A 25,347-nucleotide genomic window follows, 5' to 3' on the forward strand; every position below is an offset into this window, starting at 1 on the left:
AATGCAGCCACTCTGAGAGGAATCAGCTTAAGGGCCTCCAGAAAGACAAGGTCAGAGATCTGCCCTCAGATCACCAAGTGAATTCCCTGAACTATGTCCTAGAGAATGCTGTCTTGAGGAAGGCTGATACGAATTACCAGGGAGAAAAGAATTCCATAGTTAAATGAGTTTGAGACATTGTGGGTTAAATGAAACAAGAGAAGCCTGTTTAACTTCAGGTCGTCTCAGAACATTTAATAAATTAAAATGCCCTGTGAATCAAAGAAGGTAGATAGAATGCAACATTTTTCACATGTATTTGTTCATGGAACTTGTATACTGCTTTGGATTTATCCTGATCGTTCATGAGAATCCACTGAACCCAAGCATGACATGAGCCACTGACATTTTAGAGAGCTCCCTCTGGGCACTGTAGACATCAGATTGGAAGCATAACATGGGAAGTCAGGGGAAAGCCCAAAGCAGAAGCAAGTGAAGAGGCTCTTGTAATTGTCTGGATGAGGTTTTTGAGGACCTGATAAAGATGACTTGAGGTGTTTACAAAATTCAATCAACATGATTTAATGAGCCCAGACACGCCCAGTTTCTGGCTTGGCAACTCAGTGGATAGTGGTGGTTCCACCAATAAATTTACAACCTCATTAAGGAAACAGACTTATAAATAAGTTATTACAATACAACATCATGCACAAAAATTAGAAGTAGGTGCAAGGTGTTGTGTGGGCAGAAGCCATAGCTTATACATGTACATTTACATAAACATACACCAAAAAATAGGTGCAAGATTCAAGACCTTTCCAATTGTGGCAACATTTATAAATGTTCCAATTGTCCATATTTTTAAAAATTTGGATCAGGATTCAAGAGCCATCTTTGTACTTAAAAATTAAAGAAGTCTTGGGGGAGTGAGTTACAAAGTTATGAGAAGACATACTTAATAGAAAAAAGAAAAGCAAATACAGACTGACATCTCAGTGAAGGATAAGATTTTGATTGTCTTGTTCATCCTATATCCGTAACCCCTAGCTAAATGGCCTGGTATATAAATATTTGTTGAACAATCTGAATTCTAAAGCATTCTGTATATGTCACTGAAAACTGAATATAATATTAGGAAATGATACGATGATTTCATTTAACCAAGAACATTGCTTTTCACAGCAGCAATGGGAATTCTTCTTTCTTTGGAAATTGTTTCTCATCTTAGAGGTGCTCAGTATTCTAAATACTGTTGTTAGGGAAAAACTCTTCTACCCTTGGAGATGGTGGCAAGCTGATTTGGCCTGAGGGGCCTTGGGGGAGCTCCTTCAAGGTGTGATGAAAGCCCCATAGCTGTACTCAGTTTCTTGATGACTTAGGTCTCAATATAGCGCCTACTCTTTCACAATTCCATTCTGAATTCTGCTACTTAAACAATCAGTTTTAAGAGAACATCCTACCACTTTGTTCATAAATTGAGAATTATCTGTGTCTTGCAAACTAAGGAAAGAAAAATTGGAAAATTTAGTTCTCATTTAATTTATTTTGATACTTATTGATTATCAACTGATAGGCATTCTTAAAATATGATTGGATTTCCCGTAGTATAAGCTCTATTTTGGCCGGATATTTATAAATTATTAGAAGAACCTGAATTGTACTACATTTATCATAGTCAACCCCTCTCACTCTCTGCTCTGCCAATATGCAATACTCAGGTCCTTGCTACCCAAACTGAGGTACATGGACCAACAGCATCAGCATTGTCAAGCAGTGTCTTAGAAATGAAGAATCTGAAGCCCCACCCCAGACCTACTGAATCAAAAGTACCCGGATATTCACTGATACAAACTACTCTTGATTGGCCATTTAAATGGGAATGAAAATAGAGAAGACAAAAAGCTTCATATTAGATATACATCTTTTTTGAAATATAACTGACATATAACATTGTATTAGTTTCAGATGTATAATGTAATGACTCGATATTTATATGTATCTTGAAATGTTCACCACAAAAGTTTTAGTTAACATCCATCACCAGAGTTACACATATTTTCTTGTAATGAGAATTTTTAAGATCTACTACCTTAGCAATTCTCAAATGTACAGTACAGTATTACTGACTATTGTCACCATGCTGTACATTACATCCCCATGATTTCTTTATTTTATAACTGGAATTTTGTGTCTTTTGACCATGTATCTAGACATACATCATGACTTCTTCCTTGTCAAGATTTTCAAGAACTGCTAAGTTACTATCAGGAATGGCTGGCTTTTAATTTCATTTCTCTCACTCACTAGTAACAATCAGTGAAAGGAGAAGAAATGGACCACTCATAAATCCCAGGGATAGGTTGAACATCTCAGCATGTTCTGAGATCTTGGTCAAATCACCTGCATGAGGAAGAGTCCAACCGAGAGGCTCTGAAAGGTAGAACAAGGATCTGGGGAGAGACAGCAGCTGCAAAGCCTGCAGAGAGAAATTTCAGCCTGATAAGTGGGTATAATATCTGACACATTGACTACATATTGTTCCCTGCTTCCTATCCTCTGCATATAGAATGATGTGGCATTTTAACAGAAAAAAAAGTCGTTGAATTTCAGATAAAAGGAGTGTTTTAAAAAACTACAGCCTGTCTTGGGAATAAACTCCAAAAATGTCTCTACCAGCATTATGTCCCTTGTCTGCAGAGGTGGAGAGAGGCACCTGGCGGGCCCATGTCTGCATAAACACATGACGGGCAGAGTCTGGAGATGACATTTCCTTTGCCAAATTTGGGACCCCTAGTCAGAGGGTGATTTACACGTCAGTCGCAGTGTTTGGGTCAATGTTCCAGGCTGTCAGCTCGGCACCGCCCTGCCCTTCTTTAACAAGCGCCATCAGAGCTCAAGCTACACAGGGCTTTGAAAGATTGGTCAAAGACCACATTGTGTTCATCCTGCCGCAGGAGAGGCTGCACTAATTTGGACTGTGACTTGGCTTGTTTTCCCCCCGCTCTTCCTGAGGTCTGAGCTGAGTCTGTGTCCATCAGTGTTGTCACATCATTCAAGGATGGTGGCCCTCCCTACCCTTGAAGTAGTTTTTAGAATAAGTTTTAGGAAGGCATCTGGATGGTGTTATGTAATTCTCCCTGCTCAATACCAAGAACAGTCACCATGACATCTTTTTGAGGATTTACGGAAAGGAGGTATCCAGCGCATTTAATTTGTACACTAGTTGGTGCAAGGAATGTTAAATTTGGAGCCAGGAGGCCTGGCTTGAGTCCTGCCTTTGCCCCTTCTTTTGTGCCTCAGTTTACCTAACTGTAAAAACAGTATATGAACTATCTCTCACTGTAAAAATAATGCATGTGAGGTCAATTTGTAAACTATAAAGAGGTATTATGCAAATTAAGATGTAGCCACACCTGAACTAACGATCAAATCCAATGGAATCACTGTTGCCTGTTAGAAGATGTAGGTCACCATCAGACATTTCAAATTCAAACATTATCTTAAAAAGCCAGAATTCTCGAGGATCATTAGAATCAGGGATTACTTTTTAGTCATGTTTGCTTTAGCAGCAAGCATTAATTAGGTTTCCACTAAGTATGAATAGTTCCCAGTTATAAATGATAACTGTAATTGCCAAATAAAGCTCTAATAGAAATGTGCTTTAAGCTAATGAAGCAGATGACACAAGTAAACAAAGCACAGCTTTTTCTTTTTTATAGGTAATGGCTGGAATAAGTCATCACTGTGATGCAGTCCTACCTGGCAAAGGCACTCTCTCTTCTCTTTCTCCTTTATGTGGGAACTTTCCCCATTCTCCTGGTTTCAGGAGATGATAGCAGGCCATCCACTCCAAAAAATCTCTTTATTTATTCTCTTTTCATGTCTTATTGAGTACTGATTACCTCTTTGGATCTCTTCTTCTGATCCTTGCTTCACTAGGTTTTTATCTCTAAATGAATCTTCCCCCAAGTCTGGTCTCGTCAAATCAAGGGTAGAGTTTCCTGAAATTTCTCCTCTCATTAGTAAAGTGTGTAAAGGATGATTCTTCCTTATTGTCTCATCCTTTCCTTCTAGACTTTTAATGGTAACTTAAAATATTTTGCTTTTTAAAAAAGAAGTGTTGGGGTAGAAGAAGAAATCACAGGTGTTTTTTTAACATGTGGAAGCAAGGAGACATGATGGAGAAAAAGAAGAGCATTATTCCCATGTTTAATGAATCAAAAGTCTACTAGAGGCATTTTGTGAATTACAGAAGGTATTTTTAATTTCTTAGAGGAAAGACTTATTTGGGGGGAAGCGTGGTGTAAGAGCCTGAGATAAGTAGTCTTTGACACAAGGTGCATTCAAGTATGCTTTGGTTGGAATTGATGAAGGCAAACTGGTGCGCTGAAGCATCGGGAAGGGATTCTAGCAGCTCTCCTGGTATATTATGTCCATCACCACTTCACTTGTCATATTATTCTATGAAAAGTCAAAAGTTTCCTAAGCTTTTCCACCCTTCATAAATTCAGTGTAAACATACAACTCACTAGTAAACCTTTGATCCAGGTTTCATTCACACAGCCTGCACAGAGAGACCTTAGCCACCAACTCTGCTAGGTCTCACCTGGGTAGACTCAGAGGATCAAAGCTTTGGCACCTGGATTGGTAAGTGGCTAACTCTGTAAATATATAAGACTTATTCAGGAGTTATATGCGTGCTCAGAGTAACATTCCTTTGGGACCCTCAAGATCTCCTAAAGATTCCTATAACAGTCGGTCAATATTTTTTCTTATAATGTAAATAGATCTTTCAGTCTTTTAGAAAACAAAATTTGCTGAGAACAGCAGCATTTGATCTTTTTTTGGTCATAGATGAAAAGGACCAGAGTCTCTGTCAGAAATGGTACCCCAGGAATAGTCAGGAGGACTGAAGGATATAATGAATTTCAGATCTCTGCTGCACAGAAAAAGAGACTGTGATTTCCCCACACTGACTAGACATTTCTTACTCCTTCTGAATCAAATTGGGTAACAATTCAAATACTCTTGTTAGAATAGAATGTGTTTGTCTTCATTATACTTTGAGCCAGTAACAATGTAGTTCTATCGTTCGTGTTTGTTTTAAATCATTGCTCTAAAATACATTCATCATAGTTATTAATAGTATAAATGACTAACCCTAAGAGAAATTAATTTAAAAATTAATTGTGTATGTGTATTTATGATTCAAATCCCATGAAAACTGGAAACATGTGCATGAAATACAGTGCTTTCCCAAGACAAAACAGAGCTAATCATAGGAAACAAGTAGTAGACCTGATGACAGAAAATGGGCCTAAGACATTTAATAATAGTAATTACCATTTTTGAACAAATAACTGCATAGTTTATGGCTCATATTTTTTATCTCTAATCTTCATAGCAACTCAGCAAGAGGTATTATATTCCCATTTTTCATATGGTGAAACTAAGCCTCCAAAAGGTAGAATAACTGACCCAAGTCACTTAGTTATTAATTTCTGTCTGACTGCAAAGCCACTATGTCAACTGTATTGCTGGTCTCAAATATTTCCTTTTTCTTGGCTTCCAAAATTAATCAGTGTTTGTTTGAGAATTAAAAGGTAATAATAGAAAATAAAAAGAAATTTTTAAAAAGAATTCAAAGGCAATTTGTAGCAGTTTGTAGCAGTAGACTGTGAAGAGTATTTTAAAGTGACGAAAATATTACGTTAAATTGTAAAACATGAACTATTCAGATGAAAATTTTATAGTGGCTTGAATTGAAAGATAAAAAGCAAAAGAATGGATTCTTCAATTATTTTCAAGATTCCCTTATTTAGGTGGAGTGAGTAGAAATTTTAGTTTTTCAATAAATTGTTATTTTTCTTCTTATTCTGGAAGGTTGTTGAATTCTGTTCTGGAAAGCCTACAAAATTTAGATATTCAGTATTTTTGACATTTCTAATACAATCAAGGAGAATTTAGTGGATTGTACTTGATTTTATGTGATCCCTAAAATTTGGGGTATTAATTATTATTATTTGGGGTTTTATTCATAAACATAGGTTAATTGTATCTATTGGAAATATATAAATGGCTTGCTTTTTCAAGGGCAATTATTACTTTCTGTTCATTAAAGAGCACTGAAAAAAGAGTTTAATGGACTAAAAAAGATTTTAATGGACTACAAGTTAATTTAATTCAAAGCTGATCTGTAGCAACATGAAATTTCATGGCATATTTTCTTTCCTTCAAACAAAACCCACTCCCATGCAAATCTCCATGGGTAGTGAGTTCCTGGCTTGTTTTTCTGAGGTCAAAAACAGTCTGTGCACAGGGCCATTACCTGGGGCTCTCTCTGGATGTGGTGCAAGGCTCAGCATCCATATTGAAACTGCCAGTTCTTTTGATGGCCCCCACCCATTTCACTACTATTGGGCCACAACTCTTAATCAAAGTCACTTCAAAGACCTCAAACAGATTGATTCACATGTGAATGCTACCCAAACTGTCTTCCAAAGGAGGAGGGATTCTAGTCTTATGTTCCTTTGAACCTACTGTTGCTCATTTACTAGTATTTACTTAGCATGGCCTATGGTTGAACCATGGAAATTGGAAAACAAACTCCTATTCAGCAAGTCATGTCAAAGGTGACTGTGGAGCCAGAGAGTTGACTGTGGGACAGACATTCTTTCTGATCAGGAGGCCTCTTCTGCAGCGTTGCTGTCTCCACAGTTACATACCTGTCCGTGGAAGCCTTTCGTTTATCTTGTCTATGTGGGAAGTCCTGGACGATGCCATCAATCTGGGAGATGAGAGAGATGCCCATTTGACACTCCAACAATGGTTGTAGAGGAAAAAAAAGAAGGAGAGAAAGAAAGAAAGAAAAAGAAAATTAGCTGGATCATGAACAAAGTTCTTTTGAGCTGTGCTATGGTCATAGAGAAGATCCAATAAGCACTCTGCTCAGAAACATATTTTGTGCTCTGTCAAACACACGGTTAAGCAAACATTTCCACCTAAGAACATAAAATGGGTACTGTTCAAGGACTCAGTGAAGAGGGGGATAGAAATAACCACATTCCTGAGTTTTCTAATGGGGGAAACACAGATGCCCCCAGAACAATGCAGCTGCAGTATGCATCACTGCCTAATAGTCATTTATGAGGACCATATTTCCTGTTGGTTATTCTTATGGGCAGAGTCAGTGAAGGTGTGCAAAGTATGTCCTATCTGAATGCTTTGTGAGTTCTGTGGTCCCCAAGCCAGAGCTCCTGGTATTATTACTAGCTGAGACGGCATATCGAAAAATGTGAAAATTGAGTTCTTCCGAGATATATTCAAACACATTGTACAGTTCTTTTGATGTGAGAAATTCGAGAACCCAGATTGAATTATGTATCTTTTCTTCACCTGGTAAAAAACACTTCGCATGTGCATTTCTCGCTCTGCGGTACTGTCAGTTTCAATTGTGAGAATGTATGTGGAAGTGTCTTGGAAAATACGATGTTCTTCACACCTTCATAAGCAACATCAGCATCATCGCCATCATCATCATCACTAACAGAATCCTTTGGAGGCCCAGCTGAATGCTGTGTCTGCAATGGAAGCTGAACCCCATTCGTTTCACTTGAATTGAAATGAAGATGAAGCTTTTCTTATGAGAAGGTCCTGGACTAAGGGATTTGCTGCCAAACTCTTAGCACTCCTGCCAGCTGACCTTTAGGGCCAGGTGCAAAGCCCGTCTGTTTCCACAGACTTTTACTCCATGGGGGTTAATTTGAGAAGAAATTTCTCAGACATGATGTGAAGATGTGAGTATGAATGTTAATGTTTATGTAGTACTGTTTTTTTCTTTATACTTTATAAATGTTCCAAATGCCTCACAAAAATAGACTAACATATTCATTGAAAACATCACAGAATGTTATTTACAAGTCTAATTGAATACACTATGTTAAATGAGAGGAGGAAATGTTTAAGTACATATTGAAAATAAAAATTCAAATACATTGTGACAGGAAGAGCGCATTGTGATTTAAAGAACTGTTTTAATCATCATTCAGATCTCAATATAGCTGAAATAAAAGCAGATGAACAGATAAAAATAGGGAAAGTATTCATTAAGAGGTCCTATGGAGAGTCCAATTACAGTGCTCTCACGTGTCTTCTGCTGCAAAGTATCTCCCCACCCTTGGTTTATTTTTATTGCAAAAGTTGTGCACAAGGTTAATCCCATGCACACGGCCTCCTTAGACTTATATTCACACCTTCTATTAAGACTGCAGAAAGCATCACATCATGACCTCATTCATCTTGGTTATGTCACCTTGGGGTGGTGTGTGTGGTCATGAGGAAGGGGAGAGGTTAGGTAAGTAGCTAGAGATACACTAGATGAAGGGACTGGATATCCCCTTCTCACTGATAGCCTATTCCTTACACTTTCCATCCCCCCAGTGATCTATTTCCTAGAATTTCCTCATTAGACCATGAGTGAGAGATAATAGTTTTGGAATATTCCCTTCTTATCATATCACTAGCTAAAAAATTAAGTAAGTAAGCAGTAGTGATTTTATACACTTTTACAGATTTAGTGGGGAAATCTAGCCAAGAACCCAACTTTTCTATCATTCTAATTTTTAATTCATCAGATCACATCAGCCCATGAATATGTACCCACGTGGTATGGGCAGGAGGGCAGGGTATGGATGAAATAAAGTGACTACTGGTATATGGAACCGAGATTAACAACATTTGGGGTCTAAATAATATTATAGGTCTTAAAATAGATCTATTTAATCTCAGACTTAGTTTTTAATTTGCATTTCTCTCCTCTTTAGACAAATCTGAGAACTGAGCTGCAATTGATATCTGCTGGAGATAGCTTGTTCAGTAATAATGAATGAAAATACCTGCTGTTGATGGGCATTTCCACCTTGCCAGTGTAACTCTAAGCACTTGGCATGCATTACTTCACTGAAATCTCATGAGTATCACATGGGGGTAGATGCTATTATTATCTCCACCTTATAGATAAGGAAACTAAGGCTAAAGACTTCTTGAAGGGTCATCTAGCTAGCAAGTGGGGAGCAGGAACTGACTCCAGAGCCTGCATTATTAATCCCTGTGCTATGCTGCTTCCTCAATGCAACTTGCACCCTCTAGCAACCCAATAAACTGGGTGGAACCTAACACCCACTACTTTGGGGAGGTGATCTGTCTGAATTCGTGGAGACTGATTTATCAAAGGAACAGCTTGGGACACAGCTAGACACAAGCTAACACCTGACCAAATGTGTGGAATAATCAAGGAAACATCTGTCCAAAACAAGCCCATTTGGATGTACAAAGATCATTTGTTATTTGCACAGTAGTCATTTGTATACCAATGGAGATAATAGGAACTCAACCATTTAGCCCTCGAATGGAACAGGTTGAATGCTCAAAGAAATGAATCAATTTTTTCCTCAAATCTACACCACCCAGTCTCCTGTCCCGGTTAGAATTGTGAGGAGGTCTGGACGGGTGGTTTGGAGAGTTGTGAGAGCTCAGTGTATCTGTCTTTTGGTCTGTATTTGAGTCATGAGAGTGGCTGTCTCCTACTGCTGATGTGCTTGTCTCTCAGTGAATCAGACTGGAGCCTCGAATTTCTCTCTCTCGAACCCTTTTGGCACTGAGCATGATGGAATGCAAGTCTAGCCCTGCCAGCAACAGGTGCAGCATGGGGAAGAAAACAGTTCCACAGAAAACAGGCATGCATATGTCTGGTGGATTTAATTAGACACAGTGCCCATTAACAATTTCTGCAGATGTTCACATCAAATCAGATGAGCTAATTTTCTCACACTCTTCAGTTTGACCTCTTTTCCCTTTCCAGAGTTTATCCACTCTCACCTTAATCTTCTGATGCCTACATGCAAGCAAACTTCCTTCTGCTCCTGGAATCCAGATACTTAATTCACTGTGTGATGTTGAAGAGATACAATTGCTAGGTGATGTTTAGTCTTCATTAGGAAATGCATATGATTCATGGTTAAGGGTTTTTTTCCAGAGGGTGGGGAAATGATAGCTGTGTCTAGCTGGGAGCTGCAGGCTCTGACACAGAGAATGTTCTGTGTTCTCTGAGACACACTGGCCCACTTAATCAAATATTTGCAAAACAGAAATAGACTCACAGAAATAGAAAACAAACTTATGGTTACCAAAGGGAAAAGGGGGGGAGGGATAAATTAGGAGTTTGTGATTAACATATACACACTACTATATATAAAATAGATAACCAACAAGGACCCACTGTATAGCACAGGACACTATACTCAATATCTTGTAATAACCGATAATAGAAAAGAATCTGAATAAGAATGGATATATGTATATGTATAACTGAATCATTTAGCTGTACAACTGAAACTAACACAACATTGTAAATCAACTATATTTCAATTAAAAAAAATTAAAAAGAACAGTGCCTGCAATTAAGTCTCCTGCAGAAGCACTTTTTGAAATCAAGTGTTGTGGTCCCAGAAAGCTAATGTTTTTTTCTAAAGAATACAGCTTATTCCCCCACAGGGTCTTAGATGTCTCCAGAGCTAAAAATGCTGGATTAAAAAATAAGCATACTGTAACACAGTGGAAAGAAGACTTGAATAGGAATGAGGGGATTTGGGTGCAGGTCTCATTCGCATCCCTGACTAACTGGGTAATCTTGGCAAGTCACGTCACCTTGCTCAGCATTTTATAAAATAATGAGGTAGGAGGTTTTATTTTTAGGGCACCTTCTAATTTAAAGTTTTGTATTTTTTTAAAAAATAGTTAAATGGTATTTTTTCTCTTTGCCCTACAAGTGTGGCTCACAGTTACACAATAACATTAGAATTACAAACAGGCACTGAGCTTTATCTATAGCCTTTCTTTTGAGTCTCTTTGCCCTGTTAGATGTATATAATTATTATTCCCATCTTACAAGAATCACCCCAATGGGCAGATTTTAAAATGTGTCTAAAATAATAAAGAGGTCTAGAGCAGATCAGTATTGACACAAGTCCAGAGAGAAGGTCTAAAATATGATATGTGCTCACTTTGTTGTCTTACCTTTCTGTCTCCCTGAACCTCAACTACATCTGTGAAATGGGTATGTCTTACCTCCCCAAAGCAGAGCCCAGAGCAGATGAGCTCCACAGATTATCTCCAGATCTAGAGCATATGCCCATGGCCACATGGTCTCCTCCACTTGGCTGTGCTGGGCTTGGTTATCAGGAAGGTGAGGAAAAGCTTCTGTTAAGAAGGAGCAGGACAGGAATAAAGACTTGGATGTAGAGAATGGACTTGAGGACACAGGGAGGGGGAAGGGGAAGTTGGGACGAAGTGAGAGAGTGGCATGGACATATATACACTACCAAATGTAAAATAGATAGCTAGTGGGAAGCAGCCACATAGCACAGGGAGATCAGCTTGGTGCTGTGTGTCCACCTAGAGGGCTGGGATAGGGAGGGTGGGAGGGAGACGTAAGGAGGGGGGATATGGGGATATATGTATACGTATAGCTGACTCATTTTGTTACACAGCAGAAACTAACACACAATTGTAAAGCAATTATACTCCAATAAAGATGTTTAAAAAAAAAAAAGGAACATTCATAGACCACCCAGAAGTAAGACTATAACTACCTAGAAAATATCTGACACCGACATTTGAGGACGTCTTAGGGCCTACCTCTGATGTCTGATATGAGGCTGGGGAGAAGGAAGGCAGTCCTGATAAAGATGCAAACCAACAAAGTAACGTACATGGATTTGAAGCAAAGCTAAGAATTCGCTATGAGTAGTCTGTATTAAATATCATGTAGATAAATATTTTAGTTTATTTCTTCACTTTGTCTGCTTGTTTACATGCTAGCTTGTCACTTTCATGTTTCTACTATTTTCAAGATGATACAACATTTTCTAATTCCTTTTAGAGTTTTTGACATCTCAAATAAAAGATCACTCCTAGGCCCACCTGATGCACCCATGTTCCTCATAAATTCCCTAAGATCATGTATGATGCCTAGACATCACATTTCAAGCAAAGAGCTGAAATCAGCACATGGTGTTGACAGATGTGACACACTGACAGGACGAATGTGTTTTTATTTTGCATGAATAAATACGCACATTGCACTGAGTCTAGTAAACAGATTCTCAAAGTCCCATGAAAATCATCAGAATTGAAAGAATAAAGGCTTAGTAGATGAGCCAGAATGAGTAGATGAACACTGTTAGTTTAATAGTATTTGTGCAGTTCAAGGGATCTGTTTGGGAAATTCTATGTCACGCTTCATGGCATAAGCAATTGGATTTAATAAAAATAGCCCTACACCCCTAAAATCCCTGCCGTAAGCAAAACATAGCTGATTAAGAGATTTATCAGAAAATTTCATTTCCCTTTCATATACACTAGCCATTGCTTATGACAGGATGTATTAATAGAATAGTGGTTTACATCAACTTTTATTTCTCTAACCATTTGATTTAATATTTGGAGTCTTTGCAAACTTTTTATTTTTTAATTGAGATATAATTGATATATAAATTGTATTAGTTTCAGGTAGACAACATGATGATTCAATCTATGTATACATTGTGAAATGATTACCAAAATAAGTTTAGTTAGCACCTATCACCTTACATAGTTACAAATTTTGTGTGTGTGTTTGATGAGAACTTTTAAGATTGTGTGTTTTTGATGAGAACTTTTAAGAGCTACTCTCTTAGAAACTTTCAAACATACAATACAGTATTGTTAACCACAGTCACCATGCTGTGCATTATACCCCAGGACTTAGTTACCTTATAACTGGAAGTTTGTACCTTTTGACCACCTTCACCTATTTCACCCAGCCCTCAACCCTCTCCCTCTGGCAAGCACCAATCTGTTGTCTGTATCTATGAATTCAATTTTTTTTTCTTTTTAGATTCCACATATAAGTGAGATCATGCAGTATTTGTCTTTCACTGTCTGATTTATTTTGCTTAGCATAATGCCAAGGTCCATCCATGTTGTCACAAATGGCAGGATTTCCTTCTTTCATGGCTGAATTATAATATATATATATTTATATATATATATATATATTTATAATGTATGTATATATATATATATATATACACATACCACATCCTCTTTATACATTCATGCAGTTACAGACACATAGGTTATTTACATGCCTTAGCTATGGTTCATAATGTTCCATGAGCTTGGGGGTGCAGATATCTTTTCAAGATAGTGATTTCATTCCCATTTGACTTTTTTAATAGTGTACCTTTATTGGTCTTTTCCAAGTATTTACAACTAGACATTGAAATTAGCTTTGATGGAGGCAAGGGGTTCATCCTGGAACCCTTCCATCCAGAGGTAGGATTGGTACGTGGGTTCCCACAAGTTTTCCAAAGAGTAAGACAGCAAGGCCACTGCCACCCTAGAAGAAAAGCATTTACTCTCATAGAAAAACACACACTCCGTTTTCTACCTTGTATAAATAAGCCTTGTAAGAGCAGAGTTAACTATACACCATTTATTAAGTTGATTACTCTCATTTTTAGTGAATATATATATTAACTCATTCTGAATAGAAGTTTTTAAACATAATAAGGTATTAAAACTTCCCAACTATATGTATCCAAGGGTAGGGTTTTGCGTATCATCCCTCTTTAAAGATTAACAGGTCCACACAAGCAAATTGTACATTAGTGTAAATAAACTTCACCACTTATGCAAAAAGCAGCGTTTTCCCTTATTTTTCATGGAAATTTGCTTTAAATATACATTTCACGTTTGTACCTCCTAGAATAAAGGGTGTTGAACAAGGAGACATTGTTTAAACTTGTCCTTGTGATGTAGAGTTTTCCCTAGAAACAAGTATACTTTTTATTGTAGGATTATAATTCTGTCCTGAGTTTCCCTTCTTCTAAGCAGAATGTCAGTTGTCACATCACCCCTCCCTTTAACAGTTCTCCCCCTTGAAGTCCCCTTCCTCGACGTTACTTATGACCAGGAAACTGCACCCCAACTAAGAGACAATAAGGCTTAGAGTGGGTTCCTAAGGAACTAAGGTGTGTACCTCTAGGGCAAGGGACTTGTGATGGAGACTTTGCAGACCAATGGCATCTCTTACTTTGGTACTGTCCTGGAGTGTAAGATTTCCTTAAAACTGACCCTAGAATAATGGAGTGCTAATGTCAAAGTTTGCATATCCCTTAAAGACTATAATCCAGTGTTTGCCAAGTGGTCGGAAAATAAAATCCACAATATAAACACAATGTGTGTGGCTCACATATAAAGAAAGCATCCTATATTTACCTCAAACTCCTCCAGTATGAATCTATAATTTCCATCAAAGCCATACCAGAGAAGAGGCCTGTCTTTTCCAGGCTTCTCAATGATTTGACAATCTCTGCCCCAGCCTCCACTCCCCATTTTTGTTTTCGTGGTCCATAGTATCACTCTACAAAGCAAACTACAAAATGGGGCTGGGAATGTTTTCGGCAAAGAATGCCCCTGTTCTGTGGGATACCCCAGAGGTGTCCCAGAATGAGACCACAGGCGTCCTTAAGATGCTGACCCGACCCTGGGAACTCTAGAGGTTGACACAGAGGTCGAGAACCAATGTCCCTTGGATGCCTGCAGTGCTGTTATGTGACCCCATCCCACTGGGCGGCTGTCAGCATCACAGCAGACGTTCGTTTTGACTGGAAATCGTCCCTTGTTGTGAGAGGTTGCACTGCTATGAAAGAAACATTTTCATGAAAAGATCCATTAGGGGATCTGCTTGGGAAATTATGGACCCTCTGGATTTGTATGCTCCAGGTTACTCTTCATCAAATTAATTTTCTTACTTTTTTATAGACTGAGATCAAAAGATAATAAATTACCTTCCCTTTCTGCTGCAGAAAAGGGGCATCACAGGTGATTCATCTTCCACTCCCTCTTTCTCCATATAAAATACAGAAGGTACTGTCAAGGTCATTTCAGAACCGTTAGTGTCTTCTCCACACTGCAAAAGAAGAGATCGCTTCCTCTTTGCATTTGTGCTCCGTATTACGCCTTAAGACTTATGTACACTGAAGAATGACATATCTGAGGGGAAGGAAATTGATACCTTGGAAGTTCCTTGATGTCCTTCTTTTCTCCCCTATCAGACGCCTTTATCTAGTTCCTTTTGACTTTTGTTTCTCAAGCGTTATATATGTAGGTATCATCGAAGTATTGATATATACTTCCATCTTTCCCTAGCAATCCAGAAGACAAAGGGTATGTGTCCAAAAGAATGGAGAGGGGTCCCCTGACACCTGCTTGATTCCCTTTTGTATCCTCACATTGTCAAACCAGTAATCCATCACCTGAGCAGTCCTATCCCACAGAAAATACATGGCAATGTAGGTATGGATGTCCTCCTTTGTTTAAGCTGCAAGAAGGGTCTCAGGGAGGTGAGTTTCCCTTCTGTAAGTTGCAGGGAGATCCAACCTGCAATCTGGGGTGCTGGGTGAAGGAGGTGCCTCAGGAAAGACTAATTATGAAAAGCAAAGGTTCTCACCCTAGACCCTGAGTTGCCTTCATTCTATATCAGGCTATCAATCCCAGGTGCTCCTAAGGTGGAAACTGCCCATCCTCCCAGGTTCTGAGGGCTCTGCAGAGATGAACTGGATATAAATATGAAACTATACAAATATAAATATATAGTTACATTCTATATATAGTTATATATATAGTTATAAACTATATATTACTATATATTTCTTATAGCTAAGATTTTACCAGTGAAAAGATGGGCAAGAATGCATTTAACAGTGAGCTCAATTTAACAAAATTAACTGCTGGTTAAAACTATCTTTTTAAAAACTCTTAAAAATATAACCATCCCCACAGTTACTTAAATTTAAACCTTCACACATTTGTGTTCTTTTTTGAAATTGAGTTTTCTCGATCATTTCCCAGTATATGTACATCAATACACTATGCTAGACATCTTAAATTCACCCAGTGCTGTATGTCAATTATAATTCAATATAACTGAAAAAATAAGTTTCTTTTGAAGCAGACAGCCTAAGATCAGAAACAATTCTCTGCATACAAAACCCCATTAGTAAAATCCTAGTAAAAATAACATCCAAGTAATATCAATAAAGGAAACTGTAGGGCTTCCCTGGTGGCGCAGTGGTTGCGAGTCCGCCTGCCGATGCAGGGGACGTGGGTTCGTGCCCCGGTCTGGGAAGATCCCACATGCCGCAGAGCGGCTGGGCCCGTGAGCCATGGCCGCTGAGCCTGCGCGTCCAGAGCCTGTGCTCCGCAACGGGAGAGGCCACAGCAGTGAGAAGCCCGCGTACTGCAAAAAAAAATAATAATAATAAAATAAAGGAAACTGTGCATGCTTCTCCTTTATCCCTTCATCACCACAATTTTCTTCATAGTTCCTTTTGTTTTTCTTTGTAAGTAAATCTGCAAGAAACCAGGGTGAGGATGATGAAGAGAAGACCTATTCTCAATGAGGACAGAGAAGTTATAACTTATTAAAGTCGAGACTTAAAGATCACTTGGGGGCATGTTATAACTCAGAGCAGGATATATGATGGGGCACCTTTAACATTAAAAACTAACACATTAATTTTAGAAATTTTAAACTTTGGTATCCAAAAAGATAGCTCACCAGGAAGGAATTATACCGTTCTAAAGTAGCATAAAGATTATTTTCCATGAAAGACTCTGAGACAGCATCTATTGTGGCATAAATACGCTTCTTTGTGAAATACCTAGTTAACATAGGAGTCTCCGTCAGATACTAGAACATATAGACACTCAAAGCACATTATAGCCATATGATCTCCACAAACTCTTTATGTTTTTGGAGAGATGAAAATAAGAGTAGGTGAGAGGGGAGTTAAATAAAATAGCAAAATGTGGAGGGAGCTTTCAAAAATAGTAGACCTTTTTTATTCTCTTTCTTTTCTCCTCTTCTTGAATGGTATCCAGGCACAAAGGCTCTGCAGGCTTCCCTCAGTAGACGCTCAGCCAGGGATCACCCCTGCTCTGAGGTCTTTAGTGCTGGGAGAGCTCCAAACTTTCTCCGCTCCCCCTTCCCCCTTCTCCTTAGCACTCCTCCCCCTGTCTCATTCCCAAATGCGGTGTGTGGTCAAGTGTGACCCCAGCCCGTTTGCCTTCAGAGTTGGACCAATCTATTAAGTGGCCAGCTTCAGAGAAAACCAAGCAGCTCCATAAAACAGACATGTGCCTCTTTGAATGCAAGGTGACATCAAATTATAAGCATAAGTTCTCAATTATCAGTTATCAAAGTGAAAATAACATCAATGGGCTTTGTTCACTTTAAATATGAGGAATTGTTTTCTAGATGAATACACTCATATCTTGTAAGTGCATAATTCGGGGAGGTGGCTGATCTTATCTAACCAAGAGAAAGTTTCACAAATAAGGCAAAATTATCACTATTTCATGGAAAGAGAGTTTACTGGAATATGAAAAGCAAGAAACTGGTTGTGAACATAGAGAATATTGCGCTTGGATTACATCTGCCTCTCGACCCTGCATTGATGCAAAAGAGATTGAAGTGCCTTATTCCTGTGGGTGACTATACATACAGACAATACTTTGCAGCTCTTTAAGAACAGGAAGAAGTTTGTTCCTGTTCCATTCCCCATTCAGAATTTGCAGACGCACAGTCTAAGCTCATCCTAGAACCTGGGACACGTATCGCATTGTTAGGCATTAAGAAAGCCATTCTCTCTGTCTGTGTCTCTATTCCTGCCCTAAAGACGTAGACATAGAGAATGGACTTGAGGACACAGGGTAGCAGGGGAAGCTGGGTGAAGTGAGAGTGGCATCAACATGTATACACTACCAAATGTAAAATAGACAGCTAGTGGGAAGCAGCCATATAGCACAGGGAGATCAGCTCTGTACTTTGCGACCACCTAGAGGGGTGGGATAGGGAGGGTGGGAGGGAGGCTCAAGAGGGAGGGGACATGGGGATGTATGTATGCATATGGCTGGTTCACTTTGCTGTGCAACAGAGGCTAGCGCGGTATTGTGAAGCAGTTATACTCCAATAAAGATATATTTTTAAAAAGAAAGCCAATAGTTTACAATCGCAATCATGTCTATAACAGAGTGCTGATGACAGTACAGAGTCTAGTGTCTATTATTAATTCATAGCCAGTCCTGTCCAAGGCACTTGGCCTTTGGCCCCTTGCCTGACAGCACAATAGCCAGCGAGTTAAAGCAGCACTCTGCCCTTTCTTCTCACTCTTGTTTATGCATGTTAAAAGAAACAACTTCATTAAGGTTTGAATTATTTCACGAGGATGCTCTTTTCAGTCTTCTCCTGCCCTACCTTCACAGCACCCCACCTTTAAAGACTTAACTAGCCAAGGGCCTCTTTCTGCGGTTGGCGCCAATGATGCCACCTTGTGGGCACTTCTACTGTTCCTGAAAATATCAGCTCATCACAGCGCGGTGCGGGCCAGCCTTTCCGGGCTTGGGAAACGTGGTCCCCGCAGCCTCGCAGGGCTATTCCTAGTGGCCTACCCCCGGCCACGCCCCGCCCCAGCTGCACCGCCCCAAATGTCGGCATCTCTCTCGAAGGTGGCCCGCAGCTCGGCCCGGCGCCGGCGTGGTCGCTGGAGTTGAGCAGTGCAGCATCCTTGTGGGATCTGCCGGCTTCGGCCCGGGGAGGCACAAATCGCTTCCAGGAGGCTGCGCATCTGATTATGGGGAGCCAATGAGAAGGCTCGGAAGAGGCAGTGGTTGCCAAAAGAGCAGATGTGTCTGAAGTCTGCATCCGTTCATCTGGTGACCTCCTGAAATCGGTGAAAGATTTATATTGTTAATTATAGACTTTTCCCCCCCTAATTTAGTCTTCCTTCTCTTCATTAGGAAAAAAAAAATGGAGATACGGTTCCAGGTTAAAATCCAGTGTTGCTTCAGGAAGGGTGTCATCATCTTTTGCAAACCACAACTTAGACTTTCTTGAGTTAGACTGGCAAAACACACAACACACCAAATACACACACACAATTTACAGAGTTATACCAAATTACAGAGCTCAGTGCAATAAAAATACAAATGTACTTTAGCTGGAATTTGGTGTTCATTATAACTTAGAAGATGTGAAAATAAACCTGATAATTTATGTATTCATCAGATAATTACTCTTGAGAAGAGAGACTATGGAAGAAATCCGATGAATAGCCAGGCCACACTACAGTTGGTTAATTGTTGGAGGTATTTGAGTTTTTCAGTTAAATATTGTTTAGAGCATGGGGATTTTCTTCTTCAACAAGAAAGAAAGAAAGAGAGCTTCCCTGGTAATGCAGTGGTTGGGAGTCCGCCTGCCAATGCAGGGGACGCGGGTTCGTGCCCCGGTCCGGGAGGATCCCACATGCCGCGGAGCGGCTGGGCCCGTGAGCCATGGCCACTGGGCCTGCGCGTCCGGAGCCTGTGCTCCACAACGGGAGAGGCCACAACAGTGAGAGGCCCGCGTACCGCAAAAAAAAAAAAAAAAAAAAAAAAAAAGAGACAGAAAGAAAGAGAGAGAGGAAGGAAGGAAGGAAGGAAGGAAGGAAGGAAGGAAAGAGGGCTTCCCTGGTGGTGCAGTGGTTAAGAATCTGCCTGCCAATGCAGGGGACGCGGGTTCATGCCCTGGTCTGGGAAGATCCCACATGCTGCGGAGCAACTAAGCCCGTGTGCCACAACTACTGATCCTGTGCTCTAGAGCCCGTGAGTCACAACTAATGGGCCCGTGTGCCACAACTACTGAAGCCCGCACGCCTAGAGCCTGTGCTCCGCAACAAGAGAAGCCACTGCAGTGAGAAGCCCGTGCACCACAACAAAGAGTAGCCCCAGCTCGCCCCAACTAGAGAAAGCCCGCGCACAGCAATGAAGTCCCAACACAGCTAAAAATAAATAAATAAAATAAATAAATTTTAAAAAAAGAAAGAAAGAAAGGTGGGAGGGAGGGAGGGAACAGAACAAATCCACAAAGCTTTCTAATGGCATGCCTTTTCCACGATTCACTGGCTTGCCTGTGGAACTCCTGTACATGGGTTCAAGTTTTCTGTAGCTACTGCCACAGGCCCCATCAAAATGAAAACAATTCCTTGCCAATTTGCCTTGAAAAATAAAAACACGTTTCCTGGGTCTCTCAAACAGGTTTAGCCACAAAAATACATGCAACAAACAAGCAACAACAAAACAAGTGTAATTTACTCTTAACAAATTTCCTCTTGCATTAAGGAATATAAGATGGGCCTTAAATATATCTTCTCGCGTTCACTACAGGGCTCCACGTCCAGAGAAAGCAGATGGTCTGCATGCGTTTGTAGGAGATCCACGTTGAATCAGGAACATTCTCAAGTATTATGACAAAAGTGTTCTTGCCATATCATCTCAGGAATGACATCCAAGTCATTTCTTTTGAACAATTTTTAAAAACATTAACCAGAAGCAAATCAATCAAGGGTTGGGTTTTTTTTTTTTCAGTGTTAACACTTGAGTCATTTTGACATTAAAGTTAGTAGATATTGATCTGAAAGTCTACATAGCCTTTATGCCCTGGTCAGTTTTAGATCTTTCTAGGTAAAGGAAATCAACACATGCTTTGGCAAGAATCCCTCTAGCAATGCCATAGGCGACTGTGTCTGGGTCCCACACAGACCCAGATGTATAAAACCCGAACCTAAATGCCCACATGGAGACTCCAAACCAATTATTTCCCTACCCAGGAAAAATTGTTGTCAGGGACTTGATTGCGTATGAAAGGAATGTTGTTTTGTTTCAGAACCAAAGATTTCCGACAAGATAGAGCATGAGCTTTCTGAAAGGAGAGATATTTTTGTTTTTTTCTCACCAACATGCTCTGACATAGCTTTCCTTTCAGCTAATTAAGCTGTTTTAAAGCAAACTGGTCAAGCAATGACATCTTAGCGGGGAGTCTTGGAGTCAATTGCATGATATAGAAGGCAGGACACTTATAGGGTGACTTCTGCTATTGTTTTCTCTGGCTGAATGTTTTCTACTTGGTCAGTGCTGCCAGAGTGACCCCACACAATTGGGAGAATGTAAAGCCACTGGCCTCAAGAGATGCCATTAAGAAGGCAACCACAGAATAAGATTTCATGGTCAGAAGCCGAACTTACTCTCTCCTACCAAGTCCTGATGCTTACAATATTTTATGTGTATGTTTTCTCCCTGTCATTAGCATACTGTTAAAACAGCTAAATAAAATGCCAACAAAGCCATTGGGAATTGCTTTAAATAATTATTCCTGTGTCCTTGTAAAACACACAGGCTTTTTCATAAAAGAAGTAGTTGAGAATAAAGTCAATTTCTAGATTAATGATGGTTCCTTTAAGAGAAGGTGTGGAATAACTAGAGCAAAGTTTCTCTTGGCTAAATACACAGTATGGATGATGCACTATCTCCCCTGTCAAATATTTTTGTGAACAGGGTATAACACCCGCTGTTGAAATGGACAGACATAAATTTGGTGTTTTAACACCTGCCAGGATGACACACATTTTCCCATGCTGAAAGAAAAGAGAAAAAATTAAATTTTCTATAAATAATCGTAAGTTTGTTGAAAATGCTTCTCCTTTTTATTGCTTATATTAAACCCCAACACACTGAATCAGTCAGTAGGCTGGAAATAGGTCTTTTAAAACTCTGACAATATTAAAGCAGTTTCTTTTTCACTAATAGCAAATAATTCATTATTTCTTGCCAATCAGCATGATGTTGTTACTAAACAATATGATTCTGGACCTAATTATAGTGAAAACCATGTTAAGATAAGTATCTTCCTAGAGAGGTCAGATGCCATCTGTTTAGATAGGAGACCTGTGACAAAAGGAACTGAAGAAAATAGTTAAAAAGAGAAGGAGGAATGATGACTTAGTTACCTTACAGTTCTTCACAAGAGATGTCATACTTAAGTCAATATTTATTTAAGGGGGATCCTGTATTTTCCTTTGACTTTTAAACACCAATGATACTAAAAATAAGTAATCCATAAAAACAGAACATCTTGATAGTAAGTAAAGGGGGACATGACCGCCAACGCTCACGAGGTGTCTATTATTGAGAGGAAGGTTACTGAGAACAGTATTATTTGAGAGCATTGTTGCTTCATGATTAAAAGAGAAACTTCAGGAACCAAATTGCCCAGGTTCACATTCCTGCTTCACCACTTCTCGCTGTGAAGCCTTAGGCAGGGTAGATAACCTCTCTGTTCTTCCGTTTTCAAACCTGAGAAAGGAAGCTGATAATATACTACCCCATGGGGACTCTTGTGAGCATTAAATGAGTTAAGTGGCACATGAGTCACACTGTAAATATTGGTAACTAGAATTGCTTTGTGCCAGCATTATGCTAAGTGTTTCACACACATTATTACTCATAATCTTTACAGAAATTCTATAAGGACTAGACCATCCTCTCTTTTGTAAGGCTGAGAAAGCTAAAATTCATAGAACCTACTGAATTGTTCTACTGTCGCTGACCACAGGTTTTAACTCGATTCACCAGACTCCAAAGTCTGTATCATTCCATATCTTATTGCTTCTCAAATAAACATCGACACAGATATTTTGGTCTGTTTGATTGTGAAAATGTAGAAAAGTAGGAAATAAATACTCAAAATTCTGTCTTCATGGAGCTGCACTTGACATTTTGATAGATTGTCTTTTTTTTTACATATATAAAGTATTACACAGCATGCATCATTTTTGTACAACACTAACATCCTTTTATCTGTAAAGGAATAACTTGGCCATATTTATACAGCCATGCTGTGGAAAGGTGTAGCCCAAAGATGAGGCTGCTATGGAACCATCCAGAAGTACAGGAAAATAAAGAATTCGAATGATTTCTAACGAACTACTGCCACTTTCCAGCAGTGTGAGATAATATCTGGTCCCGGAAGGAGGTGGCTCTGGCATGACACTGGTCCACATCGTGCGCTGGCTCCAGTTCTCCATCCCCAGTCCTGGGCTCCCATTATTGAGCCAACAGCTCCTGGCAGAGGAGGACTGGCCAGGCCCCTGCCCTGCCTCGATGTGGTGCTCGCACCACATTCCACCAGAAACGCTGCTCAGATGAGTCGGGCAGAGGAAAGAAGATGGTGGTTAGAACTGGGTAGCCCTGGGGACAGATTCCACTTCTGCTATTGTCTAGCTATCATGTGACTTTCTTGTCTGAGTCAGTTTTCGCCTCAAAAATTTGGAATAATAAATTTGGTTGTGAAGATCAGAAAAAAAATGTGCATGAAATACTTTGAGTGCTGACTATACCTTTCCAGGTGCTGCACATGAGATCCCTGCCCTCACCCACTGTTCAGATGACCATGGGGATCTATTTGTCTCTGGAGAACAGTGCCATCTCCAAGTTTAGGGGCCATGGGTCATATTTCTGCTATAGGTGCCTCAATTTGGCAAGTAATTCAAGTCTATAGAGATGGTCAAATTGACAAATGAGGTATTTTTAAAATTTTTATTTCAATAGAGCTGACTTATAATGTGTTAGTTTCAGGTGTACAGCAAAGTGATTCATATATATATATATATATATATATATATATATATACTTTTTTTGCTAGATTCTTTTCCATTATAGGTTATTACAAGATATTGAGTATAGTTTCCTGTGCTATACAGTAGGTCCTTGTTGGTTATCTATTTTGTATATTGTAGTCTGTATATTTTAATGAAGTAGCTACTAAGATAATGATGTCTGAGTCAAGGAGTAGAATAAAGGAAATTTTGACTTTAGAAAATTAAACACAGAAAGCCTTGTGTGCATAGAAGCTATCAAACCCCTCAAAGAATCAGGGATTGTTGCTCAATCGTCATTCGGTTGAGTCACGGAACATAGAAGGTAAGAAGAATCCCACTACTGAGTGATAGAAAGATTTCTAATGTTCTTAAGTATAGCCGAAATGATATTTTTTGGGGTAAGAAATGCTTACTTGTGGAAAGATTGGGAAACATAGGAAGGTTAAAGCTCCCAACACAATTTTCCTACATGTACGAGAACATCTTAAATCTAACTTACAGTATGATGTCAGTAAAATTCAGAAAACATGTTGGTTTATGTGCAAACTTTCCCAAACTTTAATCTTTTGAACACAAAGACAAACTTCCTCACAATTCATGTTCTATAAATATTTGAAAGTCATAAGAAAAAGCTGAAAACCTGACAGAAGCCACTTTCTTTAGTGCAACACGTGGCTGGTTCAGTCCCCAAGGTTTCCTTTATGCTAAACTATGTACACATTAAAGCTTATAGCAGGTTTATTCATAATTGCCAAAATTTGGAAGCTACTGGCATGTCCTTCAATAGGTGAAGGGGTAAGCAAATTGTGGTACATCCACGCATTGCAATGCTATTTAGAGCTAAAAAGAAAGGAGCTATCAAGCCGTGTAAAGGTATGGAAGAAATTTAAATGCATATTGCTAAGTGAAAGAAGCCAATCTGAAAAGGCTACATACTGTATGTTTTCAACTGTATGACATTCTAGAAAAGGCAGAACTATGGAGACAGTAAAAAGATCAATGGTTGCCATGGGTTAGGAGGAGGAAGGGAAGTATGAACAGGTGAAGCATAGAGAATGTTTAGAGCAGTGAAGCTATTTTTCTGTGCCATATTATAAGGGTAGATAAATGGCATTATACATTTGTCAAAACCCATAGAATATACAACATCAACAGTGAACTCTCATGTAAACCATGGACTTAAGTTTTTTTTCATGTATAATAAAATTTTAAAAAACCACCAAATTCATTTTTTAAAACTATCTGGGAGACTGACAGTATAGATGGAGAAACTATGAAGATGTTCCATTCTATTTATGATAAAAAATTATTTTTTGATTAATGAAGAAATATATGTCTTGGATCACATTATTTTTGATGAGATATTTCAAAGGAGGAAGGAGTGGCCTGGGGTTTAAGGTTACAGAAGAAAAGCTAACCTTGACATAATGTGACCAGTAGACATACAACCATACCAGAATTTTTATTGGGATTGCTATTGTTTTTTGCTAACTCTCCAGTTACAAATTCTATAGGTTTTGAAAAATCTGCCCCAACTCTGTTTTTCCCAAGAGCCCTGTTATTTTTAGTATATATCTTGCAATTTGGGGGAACAGGAGGATTTTCTGGAACACATACATTTCATTTGAGCAGAAATACCTGTATTTCTTTGCTACAGTCACAATGCTAGAATCTTTCCTTCTTGTCTGTTGACTAAATTTCTTTCTCTACTGTTGAATCTTCCAGATAGCCTAATACTCTGAAAATATTAAATTGATGTATTTTTACATCAATTTCCCCATAATTCTCCAGC

This window comes from Mesoplodon densirostris, chromosome 12 (genome assembly GCF_025265405.1).
Source record: "Mesoplodon densirostris isolate mMesDen1 chromosome 12, mMesDen1 primary haplotype, whole genome shotgun sequence".
NCBI lineage: Eukaryota > Metazoa > Chordata > Mammalia > Artiodactyla > Ziphiidae > Mesoplodon > Mesoplodon densirostris.